Consider the following 15447-nt stretch of genomic DNA (forward strand, 5'->3'; position numbering starts at 1 on the left):
CTCAATTCAATTCAATTCAATTCAAGGGCTTTATTGGCATGGGAAACATGTGTTAACATTGCCAAAGCAAGTGAGGTAGATAATATATAAAGTGAATATATAAAGTGAAATAAATAATAAAAATTAACAGTAAACATTACACATACAGAAGTTTCAAAACAATAAAGACATGACAAATGTCATATTATATATATATATACAGTGTTTTAACAATGTACAAATGGTAAAGGACACAATATAAAATAAATAAGCATAAATATGGGTTGTATTTACAATGGTGTTTGTTCTTCACTGGTTGCCCTTTTCTCGTGGCAACAGGTCACAAATCTTGCTGCTGTGATGGCACACTGTGGAATTTCACCCAGTAGATATGGGAGTTTTTCAAAATTGGATTTGTTTTCGAATTCTTTGTGGATCTGTGTAATCTGAGGGAAATATGTCTCTCTAATATGGTCATACATTGGGCAGAAGGTTAGGAAGTGCAGCTCAGTTTCCACCTCATTTTGTGGGCAGTGAGCACATAGCCTGTCTTCTCTTGAGAGCCATGTCTGCCTACGGCGGCCTTTCTCAATAGCAAGGCTATGCTCACTGAGTCTGTACATAGTCAAAGCTTTCCTTAATTTTGGGTCAGTCACAGTGGTCAGGTATTCTGCCGCTGTGTACTCTCTGTGTAGGGCCAAATAGCTTTCTAGTTTGCTCTGTTTTTTTGTTAATTCTTTCCAATGTGTCAAGTAATTATCTTTTTGTTTTCTCATAATTTGGTTGGGTCTAATTGTGCTCCTGTCCTGGGGCTCTGTAGGGTGTGTTTGTGTTTGTGAACAGAGCCCAAGGACCAGCTTGCTTAGGGGACTCTTCTCCAGGTTCATCTCTCTGTAGGTGATGGCTTTGTTGTGGAAGGTTTGGGAATCGCTTCCTTTTAGGTGGTTATAGAATTTAACGGCTCTTTTCTGGATTTTGATAATTAGTGGGTATCGGCCTAATTCTGCTCTGCATGCATTATTTGGTGTTCTACGTTGTACACGGAGGATATTTTTGCAGAATTCTGCGTGCAGAGTCTCAATTTGGTGTTTGTCCCATTTTGTGAAGTCTTAGTTGGTGAGCGGACCCCAGACCTCACAACCATAAAGGGCAATGGGCTCTATGACTGATTCAAGTATTTTTAGCCCAATCCTAATTGGTATGTTGAAATGTATGTTCCTTTTGACGGCATAGAAGGCCCTTCTTGCCTTGTCTCTCAGATCGTTCACAGCTTTGTGGAAGTTACCTGTGGCGCTGACGTATAGGCCTAGGTATGTATCGTTTTTTGTGTGCTCTAGGGCAACAGTGTCTAGATGGAAATTGTATTTGTGGTCCTGGTGACTGGACCTTTTTTGGAACACCATTATTTTGGTCTTACTGAGATTTACTGTCAGGGCCCAGGTCTGACAGAATCTGTGCATAAGATCTAGATGCTGCTCTAGGCCCTCCTTGGTTGGTGACAGAAGCACCAGATCATCAGCAAACAGCAGACATTTGACTTCGGATTCTAGTAGGGTGAGGCCGGGTGCTGCAGACTTTTCTAGTGCCCGCGCCAATTCGTTGATGTATATGTTGAAGAGGGTGGGGCTTAAGCTGCATCCCTGTCTAACCCCACGACCCTGTGTGAAGAAATGTGTGTGTTTTTTGCCAATTTTAACCGCACACTTGTTGTTTGTGTACATAGATGTTATAATGTCGTAAGTTTTACCCCCAACACCACTTTCCATCAATTTGTATAGCAGACCCTCATGCCAAATTGAGTCAAGGTTTGTTTGGTGGTCAATTAGGGTGTGCAGGGTGACTGCATGGTCTGTTGTACGGTAAATTTGGTAAAAAGCCAATTTGACATTTGTCCAGTGCATTGTTTTCATTGAGGAAATGTATGAGTCTGCTGTTAATGGTAATTCAGAGGATTTTCCCAAGGTTTCTGTTGACGCATATTCCGCGATAGTTATTGGGGTCAAATTTGTCTCCACTTTTGTGGATTGGGGTGATCAGTCCTTGGTTCCAAATATTGGGGAAGATGCCAGAGCTAAGGATGATGTTAAAGAGTTTTAGTAGCTAGGAAAAACTAGCTACGGTGGCTAGGAAAAACTCCCTAGAAAAGGCAGGAACCTAGGAAGAAACCTAGAGAGGAACCAGGCTCTGAGGGGTCGCCAGTCCTCCTCTGGCTGTCCCGGGTGGAGATTATAACAGAACATGACCAAGATGTTCAAATGTTCATAGATGACTAGCAGGCATGGCCATTAAGGCCAGATCATTCTTCAAGATGTTCAATAGGGTCAAATAATAATCACAGTGGTGTAGAGGGTGCAACAGGTCAACACCTCAGGAGTAAATGCCAGTTGGCTTTTCATAGCCGAGCATTCAGAGGTCGAGACAGCAGGTGCGGTAGAGAGGGAGAGGGAGAGTTGAAAACAGCAGGTCTGGGACAGGTAGTACGTCTGGTGAACAGGTCAGGGTTCCATAGCCGCAGGCAGAACAGTTGAAACTGGAGCAGCAGTACAACCAGGTGGTCTTTGGACGGCCAGGACAGGAAGAGAGAGAGAGAGAGATCCTCAGCTCCGTCATCTAACATTTTCTACTGCCTGTGTAACAGTCTTCCTTCTGTCCCTCTCTTCCCCACCTACCTGGGCTCGAACCAGGGACCCTTTGCACACATTGATGACAGTCACCCTTGAAGCATCGTTACCTATCGCTCCACAAAAGCCGCGACCATTGCAGAGCAAGGGGAACAACTACTTCAAGGTCTCAGAGCGAGTGACGTCACTGATTGAAACGCTATTAGTGCGCACAACTGCTAACTAGCTAGCCATTTCACCTCGGTTACACTTGAGCTCCTGTTCCTCTTTATATTTATTTATATTATATATTATATTTATTTATTTATATATTATATTTATTTATAAATATATTATATTTATTTATTTATATTTATTTATTTATATATATATATATATTATATTATATGTATTTATTTATATATATTATATTTATATTATCTCAACACTATTGTGAAGCTCCTGCACCTAATCATAAACAGTACCAGCAATCCAAAATGTACCGGAACCTATTTCAGTCCAAGTCGAGCACTGATAAGGAGGAATCAGGTGGGACTATTTTAGGATGCTTCCACTGGATCAGAGCATAACGTGTTTCCCTTTTCACGCTGAGTGCTTATCGAAAAGGCAGAGAGCTGGAAAGATTTCTCAAATACATTGAGGAACTATGGTAATTTTTCAATGGATTTGAATTAAAAACAGACTTTGTTTGCTGTTTTGAGGTGAAGAAAAACATTACTTTGAGAAGCTCCACAGGTCATTAGTGGTGGTGTGTTAAGCCAATCAGAAATACCATCAGATCCCCAAATGGGCACATTTATATGCCCTACATTTGCGTGCAGTGAGAAATGTTCTGGGTGGGTAACCACGGTAACTTAGCCTGGTGGATACAGCGCCTGCTGAGCAGGACCATTAAATAGAGGGCTGGTTTGACAGTGACACCCCTTTAAGTGAAGCTCAATGAAAACCCAAAAACCATGTCCGGCACCACAGCAGCCCTCTGCTTCCTCTGTCTAGAGTGGCTCTGAGACACTCTTTTAACAGGGACACAGGGCACACCAACGGTCATTGTTGGGCTGGGAGGGTTACACACAGACACACAGACAGATACACACAGACACACAGACAGAGATACACACAGACACGAAGACAGAGATACACACAGACAGACAGATACACACAGACAGACAGATACACACAGACACACAGACAGAGACAATAGACAGAGACAACAGACAGAGACACACACAGACACAAACACAGAGATACACACAGACACACAGACAGAGATACACACAGACACACAGACAGAGATACACACAGACAGAAATACACACAGACACACAGACAGAGATACACACAGAGAGAAACAGACATTTCTTGTTGATGTACTCTACTTGAGTGGGTGATCTTCCTGTCTGTTTTTGCACCCCTCGGGCCCCTCTTGTGTGGTGGAGGAGATCTTGGTAAGCTATACTCAGCCTTGTCTCAGGATAGTAAGTTGGTAGTCTGTTGATAGCCCTCTAGGGGTGTGATGGCTGTACTCAGCCTTGTCTCAGGATAGTAAGTTGGTAGTCTGTTGATAGCCCTCTAGGGGTGTGATGGCTATACTCAGCCTTGTCTCAGGATAGTAAGTTGGTAGTCTGTTGATAGCCCTCTAGGGGTGTGATGGCTATACTCAGCCTTGTCTCAGGATAGTAAGTTGGTAGTCTGTTGATAGCCCTCTAGGGGTGTGATGGCTATACTCAGCCTTGTCTCAGGATAGTAAGTTGGTAGTCTGTTGATAGCCCTCTAGGGGTGTGATGGCTATACTCAGCCTTGTCTCAGGATAGTAAGTTGGTAGTCTGTTGATAGCCCTCTAGGGGTGTGATGGCTATACTCAGCCTTGTCTCAGGATAGTAAGTTGGTAGTCTGTTGATAGCCCTCTAGGGGTGTGATGGCTGTACTCAGCCTTGTCTCAGGATAGTAAGTTGGTAGTCTGTTGATATCCCTCTAGCGGTGTGATGGCTATACTCAGCCTTGTCTCAGGGTAGTAAGTTGGTAGTCTGTTGATAGCCCTCTAGGGGTGTGATGGCTATACTCAGCCTTGTCTCAGGATAGTAAGTTGGTAGTCTGTTGATAGCCCTCTAGGGCTTACTTCCGGCGCCGACAGAGATGGCCGCCTCGCTTCGCGTTCCTAGGAAACTATGCAGTTTTTTGTTTTTTTACGTGTTATTTCTTACATTAGTACCCCATGTCATCTTAGGTTTCATTACATAAAGTCGAGAAGAACTACTGAATATAAGATCAGCGTCAACTCACCATCAGTACGACCAAGAATATGTTTTTCGCGATGCGGATCCTGTGTTCTGCCTTACAAACAGGACAACGGAGTGGATTCCATGCAGCGACCCAAAAAAACGACTCCGAAAAAGAGGGAAACGAGGCGGTCTTCTGGTCAGACTCCGGAGACGGGCACACCGTCCACCACTCCCTAGCATTCTTCTTGCCAATGTCCAGTCTCTTGACAACAAGGTTGATGAAATCCGAGCAAGGGTAGCATTCCAGAGGGACATCAGAGACTGTAACGTTCTCTGCTTCACGGAAACATGGCTCACTGGAGAGACGCTATCCGAGGCGGTGCAGCCAACGGGTTTCTCCACGCATCGCGCCGACAGAAACAAACATCTTTCTGGTAAGAAGAGGGGCGGGGGCGTATGCCTTATGACTAACGTGACATGGTGTGATGAAAGAAACATACAGGAACTCAAATCCTTCTGTTCACCTGATTTAGAATTCCTCACAATCAAATGTAGACCGCATTATCTATCAAGAGAATTCTCTTCGATTATAATCACAGCCGTATATACCCCCCCCCAAGCAGACACATCGATGGATCTGAACGAACTTTATTTAACTCTCTTCAAACTGGAAACGATTTATCCGGAGGCTGCATTCATTGTAGCTGGGGATCTTAACAAGGCTAATCTGAAAACAAGACTCCCTAAATTTTATCAGCATATCGATTGCGCAACCAGGGGTGGAAAGACCTTGGATCATTGTTACTCTAACTTCCGCGACGCATATAAGGCCCTGCCCCGCCCCCCTTTCGGAAAAGCTGACCACGACTCCATTTTGTTGATCCCTGCCTACAGACAGAAACTAAAACAAGAAGCTCCCACGCTGAGGTCTGTTCAACGCTGGTCTGACCAAGCTGACTCCACACTCCAAGACTGCTTCCATCACGTGGACTGGGAGATGTTTTGTATTGCGTCAGACAACAACATTGACGAATACGCTGATTCGGTGTGCGAGTTCATTAGAACGTGCGTTGAAGATGTCGTTCCCATAGCAACGATTAAAACATTCCCTAACCAGAAACCGTGGATTGATGGCAGCATTCGTGTGAAACTGAAAGCGCGAACCACTGCTTTTAATCAGGGCAAGGTGTCTGGTGACATGACTGAATACAAACAGTGCAGCTATTCCCTCCGCAAGGCTATTAAACAAGCTAAGCGTCAGTACAGAGACAAAGTAGAATCTCAATTCAACGGCTCAGACACAAGAGGCATGTGGTAGGGTCTATAGTCAATCACGGACTACAGGAAGAAATCCAGCCCAGTCACGGACCAGGATGTCTTGCTCCCAGGCAGACTAAATAACTTTTTTGCCCGCTTTGAGGACAATACAGTGCCACTGACACAGCCTGCAATGAAAACATGCGGTCTCTCCTTCACTGCAGCCGAGGTGAGTAAGACATTTAAACGTGTTAACCCTCGCAAGGCTGCAGGCCCAGACGGCATCCCCAGCCGCGCCCTCAGAGCATGCGCAGACCAGCTGGCCGGTGTGTTTACGGACATATTCAATCAATCCCTATACCAGTCTGCTGTTCCCACATGCTTCAAGAGGGCCACCATTGTTCCTGTTCCCAAGAAAGCTAAGGTAACTGAGCTAAACGACTACCGCCCGTAGCACTCACATCCGTCATCATGAAGTGCTTTGAGAGACTAGTCAAGGACCATATCACCTCCACCCTACCTGACACCCTAGACCCACTCCAATTTGCTTACCGCCCAAATAGGTCCACAGACGATGCAATCTCAACCACACTGCACACTGCCCTAACCCATCTGGACAAGAGGAATACCTATGTGATAATGCTGTTCATCGACTACAGCTCGGCATTCAACACCATAGTACCCTCCAAGCTCGCCATCAAGCTCGAGACCCTGGGTCTCGACCCCGCCCTGTGCAACTGGGTACTGGACTTCCTGACGGGCCGCCCCCAGGTGGTGAGGGTAGGCAACAACATCTCGTCCCCGCTGATCCTCAACACTGGGGCCCCACAAGGGTGCGTTCTGAGCCCTCTCCTGTACTCCCTGTTCACCCACGACTGCGTGGCCACGCACGCCTCCAACTCAATCATCAAGTTTGCGGACGACACAACAGTGGTAGGCTTGATTACCAACAACGACGAGACGGCCTACAGGGAGGAGGTGAGGGCCCTCGGAGGGTGGTGTCAGGAAAATAACCTCACACTCAACGTCAACAAAACTAAGGAGATGATTGTGGACTTCAGGAAACAGCAGAGGGAACACCCCCCTATCCACATCGATGGAACAGTAGTGGAGAGGGTAGCAAGTTTTAAGTTCCCCGGCATACACATCACAGACAAACTGAATTGGTCCACTCACACAGACTGCATCGTGAAGAAGGCGCAGCAGCGCCTCTTCAACCTCAGGAGGCTGAAGAAATTCGGCTTGTCACCAAAAGCAATCACAAACTTCTACAGATGCACAATCGAGAGCATCCTGGCGGGCTGTATCACCGCCTGGTACGGCAACTGCTCCGCCCTCAACCGTAAGGCTCTCCAGAGGGTAGTGAGGTCTGCACAACGCATCACCGGGGGCAAACTACCTGCCCTCCAGGACACCTACACCACCCGATGTTACAGGAAGGCCATAAAGATCATCAAGGACATCAACCACCCGAGCCACTGCCTGTTCACCTCGCTATCATCCAGAAGGCGAGGTCAGTACAGGTGCATCAAAGCTGGGACCGAGAGACTGAAAAACAGCTTCTATCTCAAGGCCATCAGACTGTTAAACAGCCACCACTAACATTGAGTGGCTGCTGCCAACACACTGACACTGACACTGACTCAACTCCAGCCACTTTAATAATGGGAATTGATGGGAAATGATGTAAATATATCACTAGCCACTTTAAACAATGCTACCTTATATAATGTTTACATACCCTACATTATTCATCTCATATGCATACGTATATACTGTACTCTATATCATCGACTGCATCCTTATGTAATACATGTATCACTAGCCACTTTAACTATGCCACTTTGTTTACATACTCATCTCATATGTATATACTGTACTCGATATCAGCTACTGTATCTTGCCTATGCTGCTCTGTACCATCACTCATTCATATATCCTTATGTACATATTCTTTATCCCCTTACACTGTGTATAAGACAGTAGTTTTGGAATTGTTAGTTAGATTACTTGTTGGTTATTACTGCATTGTCGGAACTAGAAGCACAAGCATTTCGCTACACTCGCATTAACATCTGCTAACCATGTGTATGTGACAAATAATATTTGATTTGATTTCGGGGTGTGAGGGCTGTCCTTTGGTAAAGTGGGTGGGATTACATCTTGCCTGGCCCTGTCCGAGGGTATCGTCGGACGGGGCCACAGTGTCTTCTTCCCCCCTTTCAGCCTCCAGTATCTATTCTGTAATATCTCTAGGACCATGTCTCAGGACTACCTGGCCGTTCTCTCCTGATGTAAAGCACTGCTTCTTGTCCCTTGCGCAAATAGCCTTCAACTGTGTCTGTCCCGAGCTCACTGGCGCAGGAAACTGAGGGCCCAGAATATTTTATACAATGTTGCAGGTTCACTAGTGGGCCAGTTAATATTTGATACAAGGTTTCCAGTTCCTTGCAGACAGGCCATGTGCAGCCAATGTGATTCATATTTATTTTCATCGGGATAGTTTATACCTGCAGGCTGCAATGTTTTTATTTGTTGGCTTTATGTTGTCTATTTTTACATTGTTGCCAATGGCAAAATAAGTTACATCAGACAAGATCAATGCATTTAGTTGATTTTGTTAAAACACATAGCGTGTGTCTATATACGGAAAAATACACATCCCAAACTTTTGAAAGAACAGATGACTTTAGGTCAACACATATTTATAGCTGTCAGGGACATCAGAGACAGGAGTAACTGTCTCTATAGACATATCAGAGACAGGAGTAACTGTCTCTATAGACATATCAGAGACAGGAGTAACTGTCTCTATAGACATATCAGAGACAGGAGTAACTGTCTCTATAGACATCAGAGACAGGAGTAACTGTCTCTATAGACATCAGAGACAGGAGTAACTGTCTCTATAGACATATCAGAGACAGGAGTAACTGTCTCTATAGACATATCAGAGACAGGAGTAACTGTCTCTATAGACATATCAGAGACAGGAGTAACTGTCTCTATAGACATATCAGTGACAGGAGTAACTGTCTCTATAGACATATCAGAGACAGGAGTAACTGTCTCTGTAGACATATCAGAGACAGGAGTAACTTTCTCTATAGACATATCAGAGACAGGAGTAACTTTCTCTATAGACATATCAGTGACAGGAGTAACTGTCTCTATAGACATATCAGTGACAGGAGTAACTGTCTCTATAGACATATCAGAGACAGGAGTAACTGTCTCTATAGACATATCAGAGACAGGAGTAACTGTCTCTGTAGACATATCAGTGACAGGAGTAACTGTCTCTATAGACATATCAGAGACAGGAGTAACTGTCTCTATAGACATATCAGAGACAGGAGTAACTGTCTCTATAGACATATCAGAGACAGGAGTAACTGTCTCTATAGACATATCAGAGACAGGAGTAACTGTCTCTCTATAGACATATCAGAGACAGGAGTAACTGTCTCTATAGACATATCAGAGACAGGAGTAACTGTCTCTAACAGTAACTGTCTACTTCGTTGTCTGTCTGTCCATCTCTCCTCCCCTCTTTCACTCCATTTTTCACTTCATTCAGGGATATAAACATAGACATGGGGAATGGTTAGAAGCTTGGATGGTAAACAGAATACATCATCAGGCACATGTGGATCTGAACAGCCCGCAACGCCGCTGTCTCCAGAGAGTGTCTATTCCTCTGCAGAGACTTTACTGTGTGACTATGAATGGATGTGTTCACTCTGTCTATGTAACTGTGTCTGGAGCTAACTCAATACAAACCAACCCAGCTGTATCAAAGACATCTAGAATCTCTAGAAGACTTCTTCAATGAACTATCCGCTACCATACTACCATTGAATATGATGAATGGACAAATCCTCAGAAATCCTGCCTCTCATCTGCTTGATAATGCACATGGTATTACCATACTGTAGGTTGGATGGTTCAGAGGTATATTTACTGGACCATACTGTAGGTTGGATGGTTCAGAGGTATATTTACTGGACCATACTGTAGGTTGGATGGTTCAGAGAAAGACGTACTGGACTCTGGGACCTGTGTGGAGGTCAGAGGGTTCCAATTTCCCAACAGTTTCAACAGAGCGGTTCAAGAACATTGTCCCCGCTGTGTCCTGTGAGTGAGTGGTAGAGCTGGAGAGAGAGAGATGCCCTGGCCGTGTGTGAGGGATAGGGGGTAAGCTCAGGTCACTGCGTGCCCTGTCCCAGCCAGGCCTCCTTGCTATGTTTACTGCGGTTTTGGGACAGGGCCTAGGTCCTAGCAGCACAAAGACACGTTGTTGTTACTGACTCTCTAACCTTTGAAGGCTTGTCTCTGTAGGCGGAGCTCTTGTCCTGCCTTCTCCGAGACTCTGCAGCATCCTTCCCTCTCTTTCTTTGCCTTTCGTTTCTTCATTTCTTTCTGTCCTCCCTATCCGTAACAATTTCAGGCTTGGTCACTGGTTGCCACTTCCATCCTTGGAAGTTCTAGAACTCATTAGTCATCACGGAACTCGCAAATGAGATATTTTTTCATCCCTGTCCGGCTGGCCCAGTCCTGGTCTTTAGCCTGGTCAAGAGGAGGGAGGCCCTGTAGAGCTGTGTGGGCTGGAGGATCAGAGAGTCATGGGGAAACAACTCTCTCCTCTGTCTACTGTCTCTTCTTGGAGGGACCAGCTCTCAACCTCTTCTGAGAGGGACCAGCTCTCAACCTCTTCTGAGAGGGACCAGCTCTCAACCTCTTCAGAGAGGGACCAGCTCTCAACCTCTTCTGAGAGGGACCAGCTCTCAACCTCTTCTGAGAGGGACCAGCTCTCAACCTCTTCTGAGAGGGACCAGCTCTCAACCTCTTCAGAGAGGGACCAGCTCTCAACCTCTTCAGAGAGGGACCAGCTCTCAACCTCTTCAGAGAGGGACCAGCTCTCAACCTCTTCAGAGAGGGACCAGCATGCTTACTTACAAGCCCTTAAAACTTGTTAGGGAGGATGTTCCGTTGTGGGGATCAAATCAGCGGATATTTTAGAGCGTCACTGATCGTTTTTCGTTAAAATTCAAACTTTCATGAAAACACACAAACAAGGTATTAAATTAAAGCTACACTCGTTGTGAATCTAGCCACCGAGTCAGATTTGTAAAATGCTTTTCGGCGAAAGCATGAGAAGCTATTATCTGATAGCATGTAACACCCCAAAAGACCCGTAGAGGATGTAAACAAAAATAATTAGCATAGTCGGCGCTACACAAACCGCACAATAAAATATAAAACATTCATTACCTTTGACCATCTTCTTTCTTGGCACTCCTTGATGTCCCATAATCAATACTGGGTCTTTTTTTGGATTAAATCGGTCCATATATAGCCTAGATATCGATCTATGAAGACTGTGTGGAAAACGGAAAAAAATAGCGTTTCATAACGTAACGTCATTTTTTAAAAGTTAAAAAGTCGACGATAAACTTTCACAAAACACTTCGAAATACCTTTCTAATGCAACTTTAGGTATTACTACACGTCAATAAGCTATAAAAATCATCAGTGGGCGATGTAAATTCGATAGCCTGCCGTGTGGAAAAATGTCCGGAGAAAAAGACAGACAATGCCTCGGGTCGGTGGTCGGAGAGAATCGATTCCCTTTGGTCGGATCTACCAAGAATCAATTCAGATTCAAATGAGGAGACTCTATAGATCCTGTGGAAGCTGTAGGTACTGCAAGCTCGGCCCCATATATTACGGTTCACCTTTAACAATTCATGGGAGTGGCGCATGGATATTTTTTTCCATCTCCAGTGATCAGATTTTCCTGCGCTTTTCGATGAAACAGACGTTCTGTTATAGTCACAGCCGTGATTTAAACAGTTTTAGAAACGTCTGAGTGTTTTCTATCCACACATACTAATCATATGCATATACTATATTCCTGGAATGAGTAGCAGGGCGCTGAAATGTTGCGCGATTTTTAACAAAAAGCTGCGAAAATTCGCATCATCCCAAACATTAACCAACAGTGCAGTTCAAGAAGAGTTAAGAAAATATTTACCAAATAAACTACAGTATAACATTATAAAAAGTAACCCAATAAAATAACAACAACGAGGCTATATACAGGGGTACTGAGTCACTGTGCGGGGGTACAGGTTAGTTGAGGTAATTTGCACATTTAGGTAGGGGTGAAGTGACTATGCATAGATAATAAACAGTGAGTAGCAGCAATTTACAAAACAAATGAAGGGGACAAATGTAAAGAGTCCGGTGGCCTTTGATTAAGCTGTTAAGGAGCATTTTGTTCCTAGACTTGGCGCTCCGGTCCCGCTTGCCGTGCGGAAAACAGTCTATGACTTGGGTGACTGGAGTCTCTGACAATTTTATGGGCTTTCCTCTGACACCACCTATTACATAAGTCCTGTATGTCAGGAAGCTTGGCCCCAGTGATGTACTGGGCCGTACGCACTACCCTCTGAGGTGTCTTGCGGGCAGATGCCGAGCAGTTACTATACCAGGCGGTGATGCAACCGGTCAGGATACTCTCGATGGTGCAGCTGTAGAACTATTTGAGGATCTGGGGACCCATACCAAATCTTTTCAGGGTCTTCAGAGAGGGTCCCACGCAAACATGATTTCATTGAGTCTGAACACACTTAATTACTCTTCTCTGTTGTCAATTATAGTTTGATTGTACATGTTGCAGGTGTTGTTGACTTTTAGAATGCATGTTCTGTTTATGATTAATGGAGTAAAAAGTGTTAGTAAAAGTGAGAAATGATGTTCGTGAATAAAATACCTAATTGGATGAGTTATTGAAAACAGCGGCAACACTTTATGTGGATATGATCTACTACAGTGGTCAGGTCATCAAGATCACTTCCGGGTCAAAAAGCAAGCTGAGATCTACTGCTCAGATGTCTCTCTTTACATTAACCTCAGACAAACAGTTCTGTAGGAATGAGGTTTGGGCAGTAGGCCTAATATATATCACAGCATATTGGCTTTCTGATTGGCCTGCCAATCATGTTCATTAGACCAGATTATATTTCAAAACTCGAGCTTTGATAACAAAATTGATCAGTTGGTTTAGCACTTGTGAGGCACTGTGGAACAGGCATTGAAATAATTAGCTTTTTATTTTACTGTTCTGTTGGTACCTGCTGCACCTGAAGGTCAACGAGGTCAAATCACGAGGTCATTGACCTTCAGGTTGAAAGGTCGGAGGTCTAGAAAGCCGCCCGAGTTTCAGACTTGGAATTCCAAGTCGGACGACCGTTCAAAACGATGTTACCCAACCGCCTCTCACGGTCCCTGCTCTCTCCTTCTTTTCCTCCGGTGAGACTGATCAGAGAGAGAGGGGACACGGTCTTCCACCTGCTCTCTCCTTCTTTTCCTCCGGTGAGACTGATCAGAGAGAGAGGGGACACGGTCTTCCACCTGCTCTCTCCTTCTTTTCCTCCGGTGAGACTGATCAGAGAGAGAGGGGACACGGTCTTCCACCTGCTCTCTCCTTCTTTTCCTCCGGTGAGACTGACCAGAGAGAGAGGGGACATGGTCTTCCACCTGCTCTCTCCTTCTTTTCCTCCGGTGAGACTGACCAGAGAGAGAGGGGACATGGTCTTCCACCTGCTCTCTCCTTCTTTTCCTCCGGTGAGACTGACCAGAGAGAGAGGGGACATGGTCTTCCACCTGCTCTCTCCTTCTTTTCCTCCAGTGAGACTGATCAGAGAGAGAGGGGACACGGTCTTCCACCTGCTCTCTCCTTCTTTTCCTCCGGTGAGACTGATCAGAGAGAGAGGGGACACGGTCTCCACCTGCTCTCTCCTTCTTTTCCTCCGGTGAGACTGATCAGAGAGAGGGGACACGGTCTTCCACCTGCTCTCTCCTTCTTTTCCTCCGGTGAGACTGATCAGAGAGAGAGGGGACACGGTCTTCCACCTGCTCTCTCCTTCTTTTCCTCCGGTGAGACTGATCAGAGAGAGAGGGGACACGGTCTTCCACCTGATGGTGAAACTCGAGTCGCACCACATCTGCCTCATGCACAAACTCATGTTGTTCCTGTGACCAGAGAAAGTTAAATATTCCTTGATATTAAAATGGACAGGACGAGCTGCTAATAATGATAAAACGCAGGGCTGTCGATACCTGGCTACTGACTCACTGCAGCTGCAGCCCGAGTGGAAGTACGGAGAAGAGCGTTTTGTAATAGTGTTGAATAAAAACAGTGACAGAGCTGAATATAAACTTAAACATGAACTCAGTCATATAACAGCTCTTTGCTGGATTCGTTGACAGTTATTACATCTGACGTAGGCTAGTAGCCTATTACACTTGGCTGTGTTCAGGGTCATGGAAGCTCTGTAGCCACTGTGTTTTGAGCTATCCGATTGGAAGCTCTGTAGCCACGGTGATTTGAGCTATCCGATTGAGCAGACCCGTAGGTGCGCTCGATTTAGTCAGATTTGCCGGTCCGCCGTGTACGTGACTCATGGGAAGACTTTACCCGGTGCGCAGGACCTTTGAATCAAGTGCACCTTCCAGCACCAGCTCAACAATATTTGTTTGAAAAGGAGCCTTTATCGTTCGTTGGCTTTTCTACAGAAATATTTGGTGATCAACTAGGAATTATTTATTTGACTTTTTTTTAAAACTTGTATTTAACCAGGTAGGCCAGTTGAGAACAAGTTCTCACTTACAGCTGTGACCTGGCCAAGATAAAGCAAAGCAGTTTGACAAAAACAACAACACAGAGTTACACATAAACAAACGTACAGTCAGTAACACAATAGAATAATCTGTATACAGTGTGTGCAAATGGCGTGAGGAGGTAAGGCAATAAATAGGCCAATAGTGGCGAAGTAATTACAATATAGCAGATTAACACTGGAGTGAAAGATGAGCAGATGATGAATGTGCAAGTAGAAGTACTGGGGTGCAAAAGAGCAAAATAAATAAATACAGTATGGGGATGCGGTAGATAGATGGGCTGTTTACAGATGGGTTGTGCAGTGATCTGTGAGCTGCTCTGACAGCTGGTGCTTGAAGTTAATGAGGGAGATAAGAGTCTCCAGCTTCAGTGATTTTGGCAGTTCGTTCCAGTCATTGGCAGCAGAAAACTCGAAGGACAGAGGAGGTGTTGGTTTTGGGGAAGACCAGTGAAATATACCTGCTGGAGCGCGTGCTACGGGTGGGTGTTGTTATGGTGACCAGTGAACTGAGATAAGGCGGAGCTTTACCTAGCAGAGACTTATAGATGACCTGGATCCAGTGGGTCTGTCGATGAATATGTAGCGAGGGCCAGCCGACTAGAGCGTACAGGTCGCAGTGGTGGGTGGTATAAGGGGCTTTGGTAACAAAACAGATGGCACTGTGATAGACTGCAACCAGTC

The 15447-nt window shown here is 45.1% G+C and overlaps 1 protein-coding gene across 2 annotated transcripts in view; it reads left to right on the forward strand.

Moving 5' to 3' along the window:
* The window catches only part of plod2 (procollagen-lysine, 2-oxoglutarate 5-dioxygenase 2), a 165903-nt gene that overhangs the window by 80367 nt on the left and 70089 nt on the right, over positions 1 to 15447 (forward strand). The window lies entirely within an intron of this gene.

Source organism: Oncorhynchus tshawytscha, linkage group LG16 (genome assembly GCF_018296145.1).
Source record: "Oncorhynchus tshawytscha isolate Ot180627B linkage group LG16, Otsh_v2.0, whole genome shotgun sequence".
Taxonomy (NCBI): Eukaryota; Metazoa; Chordata; class Actinopteri; order Salmoniformes; family Salmonidae; genus Oncorhynchus; species Oncorhynchus tshawytscha.